This window comes from Balaenoptera physalus (assembly GCF_965194825.1).
Source record: "Balaenoptera physalus genome assembly, chromosome: 2".
Lineage (NCBI taxonomy): Eukaryota > Metazoa > Chordata > Mammalia > Artiodactyla > Balaenopteridae > Balaenoptera > Balaenoptera physalus.
In genome coordinates, this window is record NC_138883.1 from 156,953,917 (window position 1) to 156,974,723 (window position 20,807).

Consider the following 20,807-nt stretch of genomic DNA (forward strand, 5'->3'; position numbering starts at 1 on the left):
GTTCATCCCACCCTCACCCCCCACTTTCCCCTCTTGGTGTCCAACTTCTTAACCTTTACTGGGAAGCTGATTAGGCAAATGAGATGGCTGGAAATCCCTGAATTTTAGTTTATATCCACAGGTTATTTGTAAAGAAGTGGCCTAAAACTCTTTCACAGTTGCCTAAATTAGCCGTTTTGATTACCACCCAAAGTTAGTAGTGACTGGGTGTTTGAAACAAATCAGTCTGAAATTACGAAATAATTCTCTAGTTTTTTTAGACCTGTGAATGCTGTATGGAAATTCTCTGTAGGAGACAAAGATTTTTCATGTTTAGTAAAAAAAAAAAAAAGAAAAGATATTGAAAGAGTCTTCTTTTTGATAGTCTTGAAGCACTTTTTAAAAAAGTGATATTAATAGTGAAATTCTGACTTTATGACCTTCAAGTCTGGAGTTCTGATCTTGTTTACAGCTGAGTAAGCTCCAATGGAATTAACCCTCTTGCAGATAACTGTATACCCTGGATAAAACATTAAAAATAACGATGTGAGGGCATTGGAAGGAAGCCCAAAGCGGGAAGATCCAGGAGGCAAGTTGACACTGGGAGAAGGAAACTGCTTGATGTGAGTTTCCTTTTTTTTACGGCTGTGAGACTGTTGGCAGACCCCAGTCTACATCATGCTTAGCTGTTAAAACTCAATGGAAAACTCGCAGATGTTCTGGCTTGAGCAACCAGAGTTCAGAGTTTGGAGCAACCACAGCTGCTGGGAATTGAGAAGGTGGAGGAGAGAGTCAGACTTTTCTGTACCACCTTATCATTTGTTCGACTAATAGATGACTCTTCTACAAATAGTCACAGTGTAATGTCTATTGGGAAAAGGTGCTACACCAAAATGGAGCTAAAGGTGATAAATCAGTATCATTCAATATACATGTGACACTGATGACTGTCCAATAGCTAGCATACATAATACTTCATATGCTGAGAGAAATACAATCCCCTCTTCTCAAATACAAAGGATGTATATATACATTTATGATTTTAGGCACAGGCTTCTGATTCTGTAAATATAATTAATCCTTGGGCACCTGGTAGAGCAACCTGGAAATATCCATTTTGATGTACAGATATTTAGGGTATGGTCTTGCCAATTTGTTGACTAGAAAACCAGTGTTGCATATGACTTTAAGAAGGAGATGTTTCTTCAAATAACCCATCACTTTTTTCTTTCTTTCTTTTTTTTTGCATTTCTAATATCAACACACTTATCCTGGTTTAGAAACTTTGTTTGAATTTCTAACATGATTTCCCTCACGGGTCTTGAATTTTTCATCCATTACCTAACTTGTCCAAAAAAATGTGTCAGATGGCACCCATCTCTTAATTGAACTGCTACTCTGCTCCCTAACTTGATTTAATTGCATTTCTTTTGAAGCTTCTCTGCTTGTCACACCAAATGGAATTTATGCCCTTAGTTAATACTCAAGTCAACCTTCTCCAATCGATGTCATTTACATGGAGCCCAGCCCAGTGTCCAGTGCATAAGAGGTAGTTTATGATTGTTGAATGAATGAATCAACAAATGCATAATGAAATTTCTTAGAAAAAGCAAAATAGTGTTTAAAAGACTAGAAAGGAAGTTATTTCACTGGTCAGAATTTTTTTGGTAGATCCAGACATCAGACTTAGCATCGGAAGAGCTACAGAGTGTAGGATTCCTTTCCTTCTTTTCTTTGGAATACCGTGTTCTTTGGCCTTCAGGGAAACAACAACAAAACTCCAGCCCTCCTCCCACCTTGCTGCGTGGCAAACAACAGGCTCTGACGGCAGACAGACTGGAGTTTAAATTTTAGTTCTGTCACTTACCCGCCACGTGGCCTCCTGCAAGTTACTGATCCTTGCTGGGTCTGCCTCCTTCAACTGTGAAGTGAATGGGCTGCTCCCAGAACTAAATGAGACAAAAATGAAACATTTTTAGTAAAATAATACCTGGTAGAGAGTAGTAATTATAACTTAGTCTTACTGAGTTTCCCTATGTGTTAGGCACTTTATATACATTATTTCAGATCATGCCTACAGCTGGTAGGTACTATTTTTAGGTTCATTTTACAGATTTTTTAAAAAAGGGGTTTATTGGCCAACTCTAAGTAGTTCCGATCCTCACCCAGGCTTCTGTAATTGGATTGCAAAGTCTACGCTCACCACTACTTCTCTTTGCTGACTCTTTAGAAGGTGGTCAGAGGTTGGAAGCAACTACCGTCACCATCACTGTATTAAGTATCTTACTTAGGACACAGCAGAGCACCATTTACTCTTGACTATAATCAACTTCATAGGATTTGGAGGACTGGGGTTTGAGAGATGGTTAAAGTTGTTATTAATCAAAAGTTTGTAAAGATCTCTATGTGACCATCTCCTTCGTGAAGTCCATAACAACCACATTTTTCACAAGACACAAATCAGAGAGTTGTTTTGTTTTTCTCTAGAGTACTATTTTTTAAACTGCCTGCTAAGTCTGTAATCTAAGAATTTATGTTTCTGTGTGTCATAAAGATATTTATAATATCCTTAAATCAATAAGGATTCATTTTCCTCTGAGTAACCATATTCAGAACAAGGTTTGTTTATTAAGAACTTATCAAAAAAAAGACCTCAGAATGTTAACTACAGGGCAATGTCAACTTGGAAATCTTAGGGGTTGGGTCAATCATACTAATATTTGAGATTCTGGTTCCAGGAAGTCTAGTTTTAGCTGACAGACTGGCCGCTCCAATAAAGGTTTGTCCTCCCACTTTGCCCTTGCTTGGCCAATGCATATAAAAAGGGATATCCTGAAAAGTGACATTTTTTAGAGACATTACTGTTCATTGCCTTCAAGGATTGCTTGAGAGAAGACAAGCTCATGCCCTTTAGCTCCACCTCCGTGCTCTGAGGCTGGACCCATCAGTGTTCTTCAGTAAAGATGTCTGAGCTGTCTCTTGAACTAATTTATGCTTCTGTTCTTATTTGGCAATTTACTTTCCTGGTTGAACATCTCAAACAAACCAAAGCAGCTCTTCTGGAAATCCTTCTTTATCCTTATTTTATATTGTTTCTTAAAGTTTGCATCACAGGACTAACTAGCTTGTACTTCTTTATCAAATGATCAAATGCTTTCCTAATTTTGAACATGCTGCAGTGACAGGATTTCCTGTTATCGTGAAAAGTTCAGTGATATTTGGTTTAGCGGTTTTCAAGCGGTTTTAGCGGTTTTAGTGTTCAATATGGAAATTGAAAATATTAAGGTTAGGAATAAAGACTGCAATTGCTTTGGATTTCTAAAAATAAATATTATTAACTAAAAATCATTAAAAGGTCAAGATGATGGGATTGTTTCCAAATACAGGAAGATGTTTTGACTGGTTTCTAAGTGGTGGGGTCCTATTTTCATCATATTTATGATAAATGTTCCCCCAGCCCTGTTTACTAACTTTACAGTATCACTTATCTACCTATGTGTAGGTCCAGTTAGGCCAGGGAGGTAAAAAACACTGTAAAAAATTTCTGAATTTTAATCTTGCAATTTGCATCTGATGTGGTTAAAAATGTGAGAAAATTAAGCAGCGTTTTGTAATTGCAGTGTGGATACACCTTAGTAGGTTGTTGAGAAGAGAGTGAATAGATATTGTTTTGGTTTTTTTTTTAATTCTTATTTTAATGTATTTATTTATTTATTTATGGCTGTGTTGGGTCTTCGTTTCTGTGCGAGGGCTTTCTCTAGTTGCGGCAAGCGGGGGCCACTCTTCATCGCGGTGCACGGGCCTCTCATTATCGTGGCCTCTCTCGTTGCGGAGCACAGGCTCCAGACGCGCAGGCTCAGTAGTTGTGGCTCATGGGCCTAGTTGCTCCGCGGCATGGGGGATCTTCCCAGACCAGGGCTCGAACCCGTGTCCCCTGCATTGGCAGGCAGATTCTCAACCACTGCACCACCAGGGAAGCCCTAGATATTGTTAAACTATTGCAAACATTAGAACAGATGCACCCTGAGCAGTTACCTTAAGGTACTTTATTTTGCTATGGAAGAGTTATTTCAGATGTTATTTGTTAGACTTAAAATGTATACGATCATATCCCAAAGCTAGAGGCTGTGACGTATCTGTCAGTCTTTGTGAGTAAAAGGAGATTTCTTGATTTCTTTCCTCAGTCTGATTGAAATTGTGAAGACGGCCAGAACTCCAAGGCCAAAAACATATAAAACAATATAATGACTCAGGTTTTCTAACAGAGTGGAAACCTGGTTTGGAATAAGTAGGATTTGGGAACCTGTACCGTTCTCCCGCATTTCTTGGGGTCTACCCTTTTCCCTACTTGTCTTCCTGAATAACTTGGGAGCTACACATCCTTGGCTGCAGTTGACTGGTCCAGTGATGGAACCCTGACTTTAGCTAGGCCACTTAGAATACGTCCCTCGTATTTTTCAAACTGATACCAATGAAAAGAATCCATGTTTTTCCAGGAGTAGAAGTTGAGAGGTGTACAGCTCACGGGCTGTTGGTGGATGGACTTAAGGTGACCCCACATCCCTGGTCCTGGTGCAGATGTGCTTGTGTAATCCCCTCCCTCTAGGAGGGAACAGCATCTGGGGCTTGCTTCCAACACACTGAGTAGGGCAAAGACGATGGATGTCACTCTTGTGATCGCATTGATTATAGAGACTCCGCTGTGGGCTGACGTTTCAAAGCAAGGTTCCATGAGTCCCGCTACCACAAGGAAATGAATACCACCAACAACCGGGGGGAGTGTGGGAGCAGGCCTTGCCCTAGCCGAGCCTCTAATGAGAGCCAAGCCCTGGACGATAGCCTTGTTGCAATTTTATGAAACCCTAAGCAGAGGAGCCAGGTAAGCCGTGCCTGGACTTCTGACCACAGGGACTGTAAGATAGCAACTGTATGCTATTTTATGCTGCTAAGTTTATGGGAATTTGTTACTCTCTTTTGTATTTTTGAAAAGTCTGATCATGGCGTCATATAGCCAAAACTGCTAGCTGTTTCGAGGTATCTGTATATTTAACTATAATGTTTAAAAGTCTAACTTTATGTTTTACATTTGAAACTGATGCTTTGATGTTGTGTATAGGCTAAATGTAAAAGTAACCATATTCAAAGCATTGGCTGTACCCTTTTGACTTAACGTCACTTAATTTCATTAATTTTGGTAATTGACATGGATAAGGCTCATGGAGAGTCCTGTAGCCCTTTCTCTCTCTTTTCCCAGAATCTTTCCTCCAGTTTTCTAAAATTTTAGTTTGAACACAATTTACCCCAATTTCAAAATGATTGCATTCTCATCATTGAGTAAATAGCAATAATTCTAAATCCCTAAATGCCTTTCCCAGTCTCCTTATAGACAGTGGATAATAGAAATATTGTGAAACTCAAAGTCAAAATATCAGCATAAATGGTGAGAATTTAGTGTGATTCTCCAAAATTACTTAATAACACTACAGGCTTGTAGTTAATTTCATGCTTTTTATTCCTTTTATTCCTGGACATAATAGCATCTGCTCACCTGGCCCTTTCTTCTCTCTCTTCTGCTCAGAATGCAAGAAAGCGGCCACTCGCAATGGTTTAGCTGTCCTAATATCCGTATTATTCTAGAAGGACAAATGTAGTGGAAAACAAAGAAACAAACAAAATCTCATCCTAACCTGTATTGCATAGAGCACATCTGGCGTGGTGGCCGCAAGACTGGGGAGGGGTAGAAAGCATGGATTGCTTCCCAAATGCGTTCTTCATTGGGTTATGCTTTCTATTGTGAGGTTTGGTCTTAAAGAGAAAGATAAACTGTTGAAGATCATCATCACGTATTCATTTATCTACTCATTTGAAGATTGTTTACTTAAACAAAGACATATGAACCACATGCTTAATCAATACTATTTGATAATAAGCAAATGGGAGTCTGGAAATTTGTAGAATTGAAATTCATGAATATACACAGACATTTCTATGTGGATTCTTTTCCTTTCTTCATTCAAGGAATACCTCCCCTCTGTGTGACATCCACAAATCTTTATTATGTAATAGATCTATGAGATCAATAGATGCTTTGATTCATAACATACTTATTGTTCCTATCAGATTACTGCAGATAATTTTTATTCCTGTTTTATAGATACAGTGATAAAAAATTATATAGCATTACAGAAAGGTTTAGCCAGGACAGATCTTCTCCAATTGTGTTCCCTGAGAACCACATGTCTCGTATCTTGGTGGCTGCTTGCAAACAAAAAGTCACATGAGCAAATAAACTTGGAAAATGTCCTTCATAGAATTTAATAATAAACATTAGCATATGTTAAAATGCTCTGAGAAGCTCTAATATATAAAATTAAATGAGGGAAGGATAAAGGAAACAAGGTAAAAGAAAGAAACCTGCTTTAAGATTAAATGATCAAACTTCATTGCACCAAGGTAGACTTTCTCCCAGCATACCTCCTGATATTCTTCGGCCCCTTCCTGCAGACTTTCTCTCCCACCCCATCCCCAAAGCTGTCCTCTGGACAGCACTATGACAAGCCAGGTCTAGGGGCATCCACGAACAAACACACATCTGTTGGGCTCATGCCCTGTGCCAGCCACGGTGGTAGGTACTGGACACTTAATGTTGAGCCGGCACAGTCTCCTGCCTGCCCACGATGAGAAGAGAGTAGTAGAGAAATAAACAAGCAGCTGCAGGGAAAAGCAAAGCCTATTCATAAGAGTACATCAATGGCGAGTAACTTTACACAGTTGGAGAGGGAGCACGGAAGGCTTTCTGGAGGAGGAGATATTTAAGCTAAAACCTGACTGGTGGGTTTCTGTGTACCAGGTGAAGAACCAGAGGAGAGGTATCTGTTACAAAAGAGTGATTTACTTGCAGGACAGAAAGCCTGGAAGGAGATTCTTTCAGTATGACTGGAGCTACCCCTAAGAGTGTTGTTAGACAGGCCTCAGAGATTGGCAGGGCCAAATTCTGAAGAGCCTTGAAGAATTGTGTTTTTTTTTCTTTCAATGAGACTTATTTCTCCTTGAGTTATTAGTTTAATTTTTTCTCTTATAGATGAGAATGATGCACATGCGTGATTAATGGACCCATTAACTCAGTTAGGACACCATCAGTGGCATTCAATACTTCCTTCTAAGCCTGCATTGAACTTCCAGAAGATTGACAGTGACTGATTCTACCGAGAGGGGGGTCCATAACGTTCTTTTTAATGGTTCCATTTCATCCTAAAATTTTACAAAACCTGTATTTAGTGTCTTTCCACTTAAGCAAACTGGTAGATTCCAGTGTTAACAAATATCAAAGCCAGAGACGCCTGCCTACATTCTTGTCTGGCTTTTGCTAGACTTGAGAGTGTTATATGATTGTTCATTTAGCAGCAGTCTCTAAATAAGAAAATATTGCAACACATGCTTGAGGTTTTTTTCAATTAAGTTTTAAATGGGTGCAGAAATCTGGACGCTGACTCCCTTTAAATGGTTTAAATTTTAACAATACATTTTGCATCGTGCAATAAAGAACCAGCTGTAAATGCAATGAATATTTGTTTATGATGCCTTGGTGGTAATTGGGTTTAGCAAGGCATGCAAAGAGCAGTTTTCTTCAAATGACTTATTGGAAGTGTGAAAGGAGGACAAGTTTCCTTTCTACAGGCAAGCTTCCTTTCTTCAATCCCAGTGATGGCATTGTGAATAAATTGCAGCACAGATTTAATACCAAGCATAAAAGACCATTGTCCCAGGTGCATGGACATAACTTATAATTACTCTACTATGTAAAGGATGCTATTACTCTTTGACTTACATTTGTTATAATTACTGGGAATTATTCTTCAAGTAGCTAGGAATAAATGATCATTAACAGACGATGTCCTGTGTAATTCTGATATATGATAACCGGCACGATTTTATTCTTCTCTCCAGAGGTAAAATGCTTCGCTTATAATAACAATTTAAGAATTGGGGGGAATGGTTTGGAACCTGCTTCCTGAAAGATCACTGAAAATGTTTTGCTGCTTCTATAAAATTCCACTAGTTTATTTTCCATTAACATGTTTATTTTTAACCGCCGGTGTTTTTCTAGTGAAGAATCATGACCCTTCAGGACCTACTTTGTGCCGGCTGTGGTTCAACCGTTTTTTATTGCTGGAGCAAGACACGGGATGACACACAATTGTCTTTAAGGTTAGATATTTCACCCATGACAACTCAGATGCCTTTTTTTTTTCCCAGTGACTGAATTTTCACCTTCAAATCCCAGAGGTCATCCAAAGGTAATGTTTTCCTTAAAACATACCTATTAAAGTGACCTAAGCCTTAACATAAACAAAATCTTTTAAAATGCAGGCGCCCGAAAAATCCAGGATTTCAATCCTGGCTCCAATGTTTGAATATGAAAAGGCGAGCAAGGCATAATGAAATTCCTTTTGAAGCAAGACTTAATATTAAAGAAGTAGCCTAATTTAATCATACAACCCCTTCCTCCCCACAAATGTATCGTCAGCTTAGATTTTCTTCCTTTATTGGAAAAAAAAATTCACTCGTTAACTGTAAATACTGCGTCTTACCAGTGGTCATCTTTCTCCATATAGTCCCATGTAATGTATTTCCACTGTGTTGACTATTAGGTTATTAAAAATGAAATAATTCCAACCTTTCATAGCCTTAACTTTCCCCCACAATATTATCACAGAGGCAATGCAAATATTCCTTCCACTTTTCTGACAATTTGACTCAGCTGTAAAAGTTTATGGATACATGTTGTTTTCAGGTCTGATTAAAATAAATAAGGAAGGAGGATAGAAAGCAATGTTTATTAATGCCTACTATGTGTCGAGCGCGTTTATAGAAATACCTTAGCTATTAGTCACTTTGTTTTGAAGAAGAGGGTTTAGAAATCCTGCACTATTTTCTCAGTCCCATGTCTTATGTGACTTGTGGTTTCCTGAACTTTGTGAGGTTCTCACAACCCACCTTGTAAATTTGCTGCAGGGCTGTTTGTCTCTCGAGCTGGAACTGCCCCGACATGATGGACATGGAATCATAAAGGCTGGATGGCCTGATTCTTTGCAGGTGATCTTGGAGGTGGAACCGGTGTTTCCAGTTCCTGGATGTGGGACCAATTGAACGAGAAATGGCATTAACTCCATCTCATCATCCAAAATCATTCTGCTGTGTTTCTGTAGTATGGGCTTTATTTCCACAAACAGGAACTAAAAAATCAGAAGATGCTTGGGATAGACCTCCAATGTAAGGGAATATAACAATTACTTATTCTCACACCACTTAAAAGAAGGGGAGCCAATTATTTCGTTTTTATGTATTTCAATTTTTTTTTTTCTGGTGTTAAAAGTAAAACATGCCCATTTTAGAAAACAGAAAGACATATAAATAAGAAAATAAAAACTGAGCATAATGCTGCCATCAGGAAGTAACCACACTCATTTGGGCATATCTATAAATATGGGTTTAAAATTAGAATACTATCACATATATTTTGAAAATTGGGATCCTAATGTAAGCAGGACCACTTAAAATTTACTTTCTTTGAGTCTCTCTCAGATTTTTATTCCCATTGCAATTAGAGAAGCTCAGATCTTGACCTGGAAAGCCACATAATCCCAGAGGGATTTTTTTTTCTATGCGTTATTCTAGGAGATCCCAGTGCTCTTAAATATACTTGAAAACATGATTTTCCATGGCTGCTTAGTGTTTAGTCCTATGGACATAATACAGTTTTTTTAAGCATCCCCTCATTGTTGGACGTTTAGTTTGAAAACAGTTTGTTGTTGTTTTAAGTCATGCTTCAATGAACACGCTTGGAAACTCTGAGGGGAACTTCCTGGCCCGGTTCACGGCTATATCACAGGGTCACGTGCACCGGCCAGCACAGGACGAATGCTCAATAAAAACGTTTTGCATTAATTAATATATTTCTCTGAATCTCTTCCTATCTCCTTGGGAAAGATTTCTAGAAATGGAATTACAGGGTCAAAGTCGATGACGTTTAATAAGTCTCTGTATAGGGAACTGCATTTCCCACTTGTATTAGCACCCATGGAAAGTGTGACTTATTCTTACTGAAGCTGCTGATTAAGTGGAAGTATTGATACTTTATAATATAAACACGGCCTCAAGATCCTCTGTACAACACTGGAAACCCTTCTGATCTTCTAATTCTACCTGCCACACAAACACCAACTCAATTTCATCTCTCTTTTTAAGATGTATGTCAGTGATGTTTAAAAATTTTCTCCTCTTGAATTCCTCAGAATTCTTTTTTTTTTTTTCTGGTGGGGAAAAGATGAACTTTTAATTTTTCTTTCTTTATTTTTAATTTTTAATTGGAGTATGGTTGACTTACAATGTTGTGTTAGTTTCTGGTGTACCGCAAAATTCTTAAAAATGGTAACTCTATACTTTCCCCTCAATATATTATTTAGTTATGCTATTTTCTCGTGTGTGTGTGTTTTGTTTTTGTATGTGTGTGTGCGCACACACGTATGTGTGTGGTTGGCCAGCATTTCACATGACAATTTCTTATTTCTTTAACTAGATTGTAGACTCACTGAAGACAGAACATTGTAGTGATTGAGAACACAAGTGATATGGCTCTAATTCTTAATGGCTCAACACAAGTGACCTAACTCTGTCTTTTCATCTGTCACTGGGACTAGTGATACGTCCCTCTCTTGAGTATTCTAAGGATAAAATGATAAAATATATGTAAAGTGCTTAACACAGAGCCCCGCAGATATTAAGTGCTCAATAAATTTTGGTTCTGTTTTAATCTTGTGCTTGTCTGGAATTATGTAGCATCATTTTGGAGATGATTAGTCTACTCAGTGAGCTGGAAATATGATCCGTGGGATCAGCATTTACTACTGTCCTGTCAGGAACAAATGAAGGGAACAGGATGATATAATGTTTCCTGGGATTTACATTCTTACCCCTAGAATGGGCACTACCACCCTGGACCCACTAATCTATGATTCTTTTAAGGGTCTCGGTAGTAATCTGTAGTCAGAAAAATGGGGAGATAGGTCATACTTTCAATCAAGTTCTTAAAGCATCTCTGAATGCATACCTCCAATCAAAGCACCTTCCTGGGAACAAAGCTGGATGCAGACTTGAGATCAGTCTTTCACTGGGGGAAAACATCTTGTTGGCATTTCTCCTGGCATCTTTTTTTCAACCATTGGTAATACTGTATTTACTCACTTTGTAATCTGGTGATATTTAGGGCTTTAACCTGTTTACCAAGATCCCTTTTGATGAAACGTTCTGGAAAGATTTATTAGGCATGAAAATCCTGTTTTCCACTCTTTGCATCTGCTGTCAAAGTACCATTCAAGATCCAGGTCCACTTTAAAAGCTCACTTAGCACGGATACCTCTCAGACTGGCATTCCCACCCCAGCTACAGAAGCCCTAAATGTGACCTGGAAAGCCTCCTAGCCTTATAGGAAAAGAGCTACAGTGCTCCTGGTCCTATTGACTTATCAGAGATTTGGGGAGGTGGAAGGGATTTTTGACAAGATAGAACAAGTGGTAGTTTGGAAGTTCAACATTGTATTTTAATCACACAAAAAATAATTTTCAGAAAAGGCTACGAAAAGCTTGGGCTATCAAAAATGATAGAAACAAGGGGTAGAAAACTGAGAAGAGTATCTAAAGGTAGGTTTTTAAAATTAGGATCCACATGATAATAAGGATTTAGAGGTCAAAACTTGGATTTTCCATTTTTATATTTTGCTTTACAGCACAAGAAGCTTGCACTAGAAAAAGGTTCCAACTGGCTTGATTTTTCCTATTCAAGGAATTATTCTCCGGTGGAAAATTCATGAATGAACAGAAGTACGTATGTGTCCAATTTTCATCTGATGGAGCAACTGCTAAAACCTCTAAGACCTAGAGATTGAGAGGTTTAGGGGGATGCTGAGCATCCCCTGGAGAAAATCCCAAACGGATCTTTGAGCTGCAGTATTGGTAGTGATTTCATGCCTCTAGCAATACCCTTACTTTCGCCATCCTATTTTTTTTTTTTCTTTATCTGTTTATGAAAAGTAGGGTCAAAAAGGCAAACACAAGTTTGTTAGAAAAACAGACACTGTGTTAGGGACAGCTTTTACCTAAGAGAAAGGAATGCAGAACGGCAGGGAAACTTTAAGCTTGTTATTTTTTTTTAAAAATAGATACTGATTACTGATGACAAAAGGCTGTTTTCCTGAAGGAGGAATCGTTAATAGGAAAAGAAAACATCAAACTGATGTGACCTTTAAACCAGTCTTGAAAGTTTTGCTACACTGTCAGATGGAAGAGGGAATTGCGTTTGAAGGTAGAACTAGGACCAGTGGGGAGGAAAAACTTGGAAAGACATGTACTCTGAACTGATCAGAGACCTTTTTGTATTTGTGGACTTGGTTATCAAGAGCCTACTTAAAACGGTGATGCAACTAGGCATCATGTCACTATCCTTCACTCTGTAGTTATGTCATCTCATAAACATGCAGAAAAATTGGATAGAACCTATTATATGGCCTTATTAAACCTTGCATGCATAGACACAGCTTCTATCTTTCAGTTTATGACAGAGTTTAAAATTCTCGATGTTTGAATGTTAAAAGAGGCAGTGACAATTACTGCGCTACAGTGTTTACCACCACTTAGCAATTATACGGTGACTCCTGCAGCTCCTTCGTTGCTACTTAAAAGAGCATCAGGGTAGAGAGTCTCACCCTTCACCTATTTACCAGATGATACAACTCAGGCCAAGAGAGACAGAAGACTGACACCAAAACCCAACTCATCAGTGATGTGGAATTAATGTGAACTCTGAAAACCTGCGTTGGAGTTTGGTGGGTCTAGGTTTGAATCTCTTCTCTGCCACTTGTTCGTGCAACTTTTGGTACATCACTTAATGTTCCAAGCTCCAAGCCTGCTCCCTTTTCTGTCAAAAGAAGGTAGTAATACTTCCCTTATAGAGTTGTTTTAAGGGTCGTATGAAATGTACTTGAGATTATAGAAAGCGCTTGCCTTAGTGCCAAGCATACAATGGACATTCAAAAAGATGGTGGCAATTATCACCATGTCCTTGACAGCAGACTTTCCTTAATATAAATGGTTCTTGGATTGTGGGTCTCAGAAAACATAATCTTGTTCCTTTAATTATACCATTAAATTTTAAGAAAAATGAGATGTCTTTTTTAGAATATTAAGAAAATCCTATATCATGACAGAATCTGCCACCATTTTTTTATGTTTTGAACATGAAGAATTCGCTCACATAGAAGGTGAAACTATAACTTTGTGTTATTAGCTTGTCATGACACTCTTAGGGAATGGACGGATCGTGTATGATAACACCAAAGTTACTTCTATGGCTATTGAACCTGTTTGCACAGTATTTAGCCAAAGGATGTCTGTAAATTCAGCATTCTTGATCAGAAATCACAAATTATACTTACTGAGGAGTATGTCAATTTGCGAGTAACGCATAGAAAGGTTAGACTGTGCTCAAAGTAAACTTGAAATGGCATTCTTTTGAAATATCAGTGGTATTGTCTCATGCAGTTGTCAAAAGGGAAAGCTGCACAGCCTTTGGTGAGAAACAGAGAGGACTCTCAGCCCAGGAGACACAAGTACCTTCCAGCTGGCGTTGGCCCCAGTAAAGATATTGAATAATAAATAGTCTGACTCTCACTTTTTTTAGTAATAAACTTCCTAAGTTTTGAATTTCTCTTGTAAAACGTAATAAACACAAAGTATTATTATTTTGTAAATACTTATGACTCGTTCATACTTTGTAAGACATTGAATAAATTTACCATCCTTTATCACTGTCCTTTTTAGGCTTGTTAATCCTTTTTTACTTTGATTATTGTAAACATTCATAAAATGAACATTTTAAGTGGCCATTTTTTATAAGTATCTGTTTAGTTTACAACCGCTAATAAAGCTTGGGAAAAATCTTTCTAATGGCTGCTATTATTTTTTACAGGGTAGAAATAATGTCGCTTGCACTTGTAGTGACATCAAGTCAGTGGTGTTTAATTCCTCTGGACCACAAGCCAGAGCAAAAATTTGTCCTTTCTGGGTTGGAGACTTACCATCGACTATGGGATTAGGTTTAAACTCCTTTGAACCATCTCTCTGCTCCATGGGATTGACCATACCACCTTTGTTACCACACCAAACTCTGCAAAGGTGTTTATACTACATCTATGCAATTTTATTATACTTATTTGAACATATCTATTTCTATTTACCTACCTATCTACCAGTCTGTATCTCGTTATCTACCTATCTATCTATCCATCTAACCATCTATCATCTATATACCTACCTATCTGTTCATCCACTCTTACAGAGGACCAACTATTTTTTAAAGGCAGTGACTGTGTCCTAAATGTTTTCATATCCTTAGAAACAAGCACAATGTCTGGTTCTTGATCTAGGTCAAAATCAGCACGTGCTCAGTGAATGAATTCTCTGGCTGTGACTAAACTGTGAGCATTTTGGAGATGGAGACTGAATAGTGTCCACTTTATACTCCTAGTGTTTAGCCTAGCATGCGATACATAGTAGGTCCAGAAAATGCATTTGGCTTAAATAAGTGAATACATTCAAAAAATAGAAAAAAATATCGAATTTAATTGTTATAATTACTGTTGGAAACTATTCAACTTCTAAATTTTGTTGTATTTTGGCTTTTCCTCTTTCAACGGGATAGGCATTGATTAAGATATTCCTAAGTTTTCCTTTTCTGACAATTCTCTACATGGGTTATTCTGTGCGTCTGATGCAATGTTGGGGGAGGTGGGGCTGATAGGCATCTATATGCCTGAGTTGATTTCCGTGATGGACTTCTGTTGTTGTTATTTGGATAAATGGGAGGAGAATTTTTTGCAGTGGGATTTAGGGAGAACATAGAAATAATACTTTTTAAATGGGATATGATACTATCTGGTCCCTTGTGCATTCATTCCCTGGTCAAATACTAATGGAGCATCAATGTAAGAGTTTATTTCTGGACTTTCAATTCTACTCCATTCATCTGTAGGCCTATCTTTATGCCAGGACCACTGTCTTGATAATTGTAGCTTTGTTGTAAATTGGAAATAGGGAAGTGTGAGTTCCTCAGTATGTTCTTTTAAAATTATTATTATTATTTTTTTTATTTTGCCTCCTGGGTTCTTTGAATTTCCATATGAATTTTAGAATCAGCTCACCAATTTCTACAAAACAGGCAGCTAGAATTTTGACACCAATTCCACTGACCCAATAGATCGATTTGGGGCAGCACTGCCATCTCAACAATATTATGTCTTTAAATCCATGAACACAGGACGCCTGTCTACTTATTTTGGTTTCCTTTAATTTCTTTCATCATGATTTTATAGTCTTCAATATACGAATCTTGCACTTCTTTTGTTAAATTTTTTCTAAGTATTTTATTCTTTGTGACACTATTATACATTGAATTGTCTTCTTCATTTCATTTTCAGATTGTTCTTTGCCAGAGTATAGAAATACAGGTGATTTTTGTATATTGATCTGGCATTCTGAGATTTTGCTGAACTCATTTATGAGCTTTAATAGTTGTTGGTAGCGACTTCCCTGGTGGTCCAGTGGTTGAGAATCTGTGCTTCCACTGCTGGGGACATGGGTTCAACCCCTGGCCAGGGAACTAAGATCCCGCATGCCACACAGTGTGGTCAAAAAAAGAAAAAGTTGTTGGTAGAATCCTCAGAATTTTCTCTCTATGTAAATATATACATAGATTTGTGAATAGACAGTTTTACTTCTATCTTTCCAATCTGCATTCCCTTAATTTTATTTTCTTATTTAATTGCTAGCAATAATTTTTAAAAGTATGTTGAATATTCAAAGGTATTCATACTTTGTTTTCTGGATACACTGAACTCCTTGTTATTTACTTATTTATTCAACAGGTAAGAAATGTCATCTTAATTTAAACATCTTCCAGACCTGAAGAGTAATATTTTTTGTGATGTGTTTATTGGATATTTGTACTTCCTTAGCAAATTCCATTTATTCACATATACCATTTGTACTTTTTATATAATTTGTAAGAATTTATATATTAAGAATAGTAACCCTTTGGTGTTCATATAAATTACATATATTTCCTCAGTTTGCTGTAATTTTATTTATAGTCTTTTGATATGTAGATATATTATGTGTCTGTGTAACTATACGTGGCAGTCATTTGTTCTTTAGATTCTGCTTTGGGAAATCAGACCTAGGAAGGCCTCCTCTACCTCTAAAATTATATAAGAATTCACCCATTTTTTTCATGTCCTTTTGTAAATCCTCTATTTTTGAGGACATGTATTTGAATGTTAACAAAATGTTTCAGGTATGGGGGTGTGTTAAGCCTTGATCATAAATGTAGTAGACTCCACTGTTAGGAGAAATGAGTTAGCAGGTGACTCCCAAGGCTGTATTTCCTGCGGCCATGTCTCCCTGTGGCAAGAGCTGAAAGCATGTTCCCAGATGCAGTCCCAGCAGTTTGCCTTGCAGTCAATTTCCTTTGCGAGAATGCCACCTTTGCTGACTCTAATCACAAATGCAATCCAATTAAAAGCTATTATGTTAATGTGAATAGAGAAGGAGATAAAACAAGGCAGTGAAATGTTTCATTTAGGCCCAAATGAGTTGATTTCTCAAGGCATAAAGAATCCCCATTAGGTTGGTTGCTGCAGTGACACAAGAAACATGCAAACCAAGCTACTGATTAAAATCTGGGAACTGGAGATAAAAGGTTTATCAGTGCGACAAGGGCTGGTTGATGGACTATTAGATGACACATTTGTGTGTTTGTTTTAAAACCTTTCGGCTTCTGTCATGCATTTTCATTGAAAAAACTGCTCTTTTCTGTTAAGTTCATATAGCGTTTATCTAGAAAACAAAATTGATGTACTGTGCCATGAAAATGACAGCATCCTTTCTCTGTGCACATAACATTTTGTATATTTGATGAAGGTGGCCTAAAGGAGGAAGGTACAACCATCAAAGAAGTTGGTTCCTTTCTCAGGACTATTGAGCTCAGTGACATAATATTACTTGTGGAAAGTAAAAATCTGCATTGAAGAATAGAAAACATTGACTTTAGAAGTTTACATTTTTTTCTTCTACATTTTAAATCACATAGCTATTGGTTTCAAAGAAACATTCAGGGTTTTTCATAACCCAGGTCTAAGGGAATAAATGAAAATGGATTATGTTAATTCTTACATAATTTGCTTTTGGGTCTGTCTCTCATCCTAATTCCATATAAGATTACAATTTCCAGTAGGTTAACGAAATAGATTTGTCATGTGAAATCTATTTTATTGTGCATCATTTGAAAAAATATTTTCTGTCTGTTTTCATCTTCCTATCTGCTCCTCAGAGGAAGATGCCATAAGTATCATAAGATACCGTAAACATGCAGCTGTGGTGGGGACTACAGTTGTCTATTAAAACCCATCTTATCTCTTTCCATGTGAAACAGAAGTGTCCTGCAAGCTAGAATATGTTTTCCCAGGCTCCTTTGCTTCAGGTGAGGTCATGTGACTAAGTTCTAGACAGTCATATGTTAGAGGAAAGGGTCTGTGCTTCTTCTAGACGAGACCCATGCACTTTTCCCATGTGTCATCCTTTGGGATAAGATCTGGTGATTCTCTTGCAGAGCTATAGAAAGGATCGCTAATGATTTCAGACTGGAGACAAAGGAAAAAATAGAATAACAACAAGGGGAAGAAACACAACAACAATTTCCTAAAAGGTCTATCAAGACAAACATAACTCATTCAAAAATATTCTGTACCGAAAGTTCTTGTGAACTTTGTTCCTGAGTCACAGCTTGAGAAATGCTTCCTGTTGGTTGATAGATGAAAAGATAGATAAGAGAGTTTTTCAATAGCCACCTTTAAAGACACTACTCATTTTACGTCCTAAGGTGACATAGTACATTCAGAAGAAAAAATAAAACACACTCAATTCTTACACATTATCTGAGGATCTCACTGCTCCTGAGTTTTTTTTTGCTATGAGTGTACTCTAATTAATTTTGAGAGGTAAAACCACATTTGCAAGCAATATTTCCACTATCAGCATCAAACAGTGGCACTGAAGAATGGAGTCCTTTCTATTTCCAGATTTGCTCAAAAGTTTTATAGCCTCTCTTGGAATGAAGATGTTGTCTTTCATCTTTTGGGTCTGAAATGAGAATTTCATTTTTTAAAGAAAAGTTGAGTGCTAGTTTCAAGAATCCTGGAGACTGGCAGTTTACTTGAACCTGTGTGCCTCTACATAAAACTGTGAGAGGGCTTTCTGTCTCTGTTTACTGTTTCTCAGCACCTAACTTATGTGTGTCACACAGAAAGGCATTCAAAAGGAGTTTCTTGACCAAGTGCATTAACATATACATATTAAACAAGAAACAAAAACCATCCTGTGATCCTAACTTTCTCTGTAGACACGGGAGCGTAAACCAAATATTGAAGAGAAAAACCAGGAAGAAGCAACCTCAAGTCTGAAGAGAATGAATGGGACTTGATCTCCCATTCATAGTATATTGTGTGAAATGAGCAGTTTTGCAAGAGTTCGCTGGGAAGGCATCAGTAGCAGGTGCAAGGCTGCTGCTTACTGTCAGAAATTACCACTCACCTTCTGCTTTTGAATTAAGTTTATTGATACCTACTTACTTCTGCTAAGACATTAACCATACACCAAGTTTGTTTTACTAGCACACTGACTGTGCAATGTAGTAATTCTTCCATGCTGAAAGGGGTCATGAGTATAAAATGCAGAACAAGGCAGAGGTGGACCTAACATGCATCCAACCTACTGGATAGTCATCTGGGAATGTGTATTTGCTATCAGTGTATGGGAGCTGGTCAAAGACACACTGAGTGAAGACTAGTGACAGCCAGAGTAGAGCTCACTGTGTCGTTTTGGTTTACATTTAAATTCATTCATCCATTCACTCATTCACTCTCTCACTCACTCATCCAAAAATATTTATTGAGCAAGAAATACATGCAATGAATTTTGCTAGACACCGAATAGCAGTACATTCAATAAATTATGTTCAGTTCAATGTCACTGCCCACAATTTGCTTCAAATCACATAGAGGAAATATCTCTACTACTAAACAGAATTTCTAAGGGCCATAAAATATGTATACAAAGGAGCTAAAGGGGTTTAGAAAAAAGAGGTACCATCCAGTTGAGGGTGGTGATTGGTATATATGGAAATAAATGTTTGATAATGTACACATTGAAGATATTCTTAACAGAATACTGAAGGGCACAAAGGATATAACCAATGTACATACCTTCTTTCCTCCATCCTCACTGCATTGCACAAACCTGGGAAAGCATCTCTCTAAAGTTTTGCTCAAGCTTTTTATTCACTAACCACCTGAGTGTAGTCCAAAACTGCAGAGCATTCTATTCTGCATTTGAAAAGAAAATAATAGCCGGGGAAATAATCTAACTTTGCACATTTTTATAATCTGACTTTACTGGAAGATATAGTTAAATATTTATCATTCATAATATCAACATATGTTGCATAAACCATATCTAGGGTGCTGGTATCTGTTGTCTGTACCACCCACGGTTATGCTCTGTGTCAGAGCACACTGGTACTGCCACAGTGGGCCGGTTACTAACTGATAGTTCTTGAGGAACTATTGTATTTCAGAACCACATGCAAAGCCTGATTTGTGATGTTGTAAAAAAATGCGAACTAGGTGAAAATATGGCTGCTGCTGTGGACTCTACTAATCACATAATAACAGGGCATAGTAAGCTTTAAAGGTGTAACTTGATACTTGCAAATTGCTTCACAAGAGGCCAATTGTCTCTTTCGGGATTTGGGCCACTGTTTTAACAAGTTTGAGTTGATCTGCATTTCTAGAGCCCTGCCACAGAGTGCTAATCCCACTACACCACTGAAAAAATATGCACTTTAGTAATTTGTATCAAAATGGGAAGGTATCACGTGCCTGTAAGTCATCTTTCTGTGGCTCACTGCACTGCCAAAGGGATGGGGAACCAGTGGATTTCCTAGAAGAATCTAGGTGTGGAAAGAAAGAAGCGAAGGCCCCAAACTGCCAATTAAGGAGTGTGGTAATATATTGGATGACAGGGCAAAGGAAAATAAAACACAGGGCATTTGGAGAAAGAAATCTATGCTGTCTCCAATTTCCACCATGCGTTTAGGGCAGGGAATGAACAGCTAAGAGCAACCACAGGGTGAGACATACCATGTAATTGAAGAGGATGAGCTAATCTTTGCTTCAGTCGCTTGACTTCAACTTTAGTTTCCCTCCTCAACCTTGCTGAGGGCACCTGTTATGGAGTCCTGGAATATCAGACTTGGAGGAGGCGTGGGGATCACCTGGTGACAAAGGGTCAGTAAGTCTTCTGAATGCAATCATTCCCTGTCTTTCTCTGTGCCTGAGAAATTCTGGAAGTTCTCCAGCACCCTCCTGGAGCTCCACGCTTGCTTCTGTTCGATTCTGCCACACTACATGGATGAGGAGGGTCTCTGTGAGACGTTTTCTCCTCCACACCCCCTCCTCGCAAAGATCTTTGTAGGAATTGAAGCACAGCTGGATTTCAGCTTGTTCTCAAGCCTCTTGGGAAGCTAGTTATCTGCTTCTCTGGCCTTGAGACCCTGCTGGGGAGGGGGCAGGTCAAGGAACTTTCTCAAGGACTTCACCAGCATGCTCCTTGCTGACTGTATCAGATCATGGGATAATGATCATGTCTGGGGCAGAAAAATGG

General features: G+C 38.0%; 1 long non-coding RNA gene across 1 annotated transcript in view; it reads left to right on the forward strand.

The window, feature by feature from the left end:
* Positions 1-20,807, forward strand: part of LOC309655032 — a 355,331-nt gene that overhangs the window by 40,859 nt on the left and 293,665 nt on the right. The gene's annotated exons all lie outside the window — the stretch shown is intronic.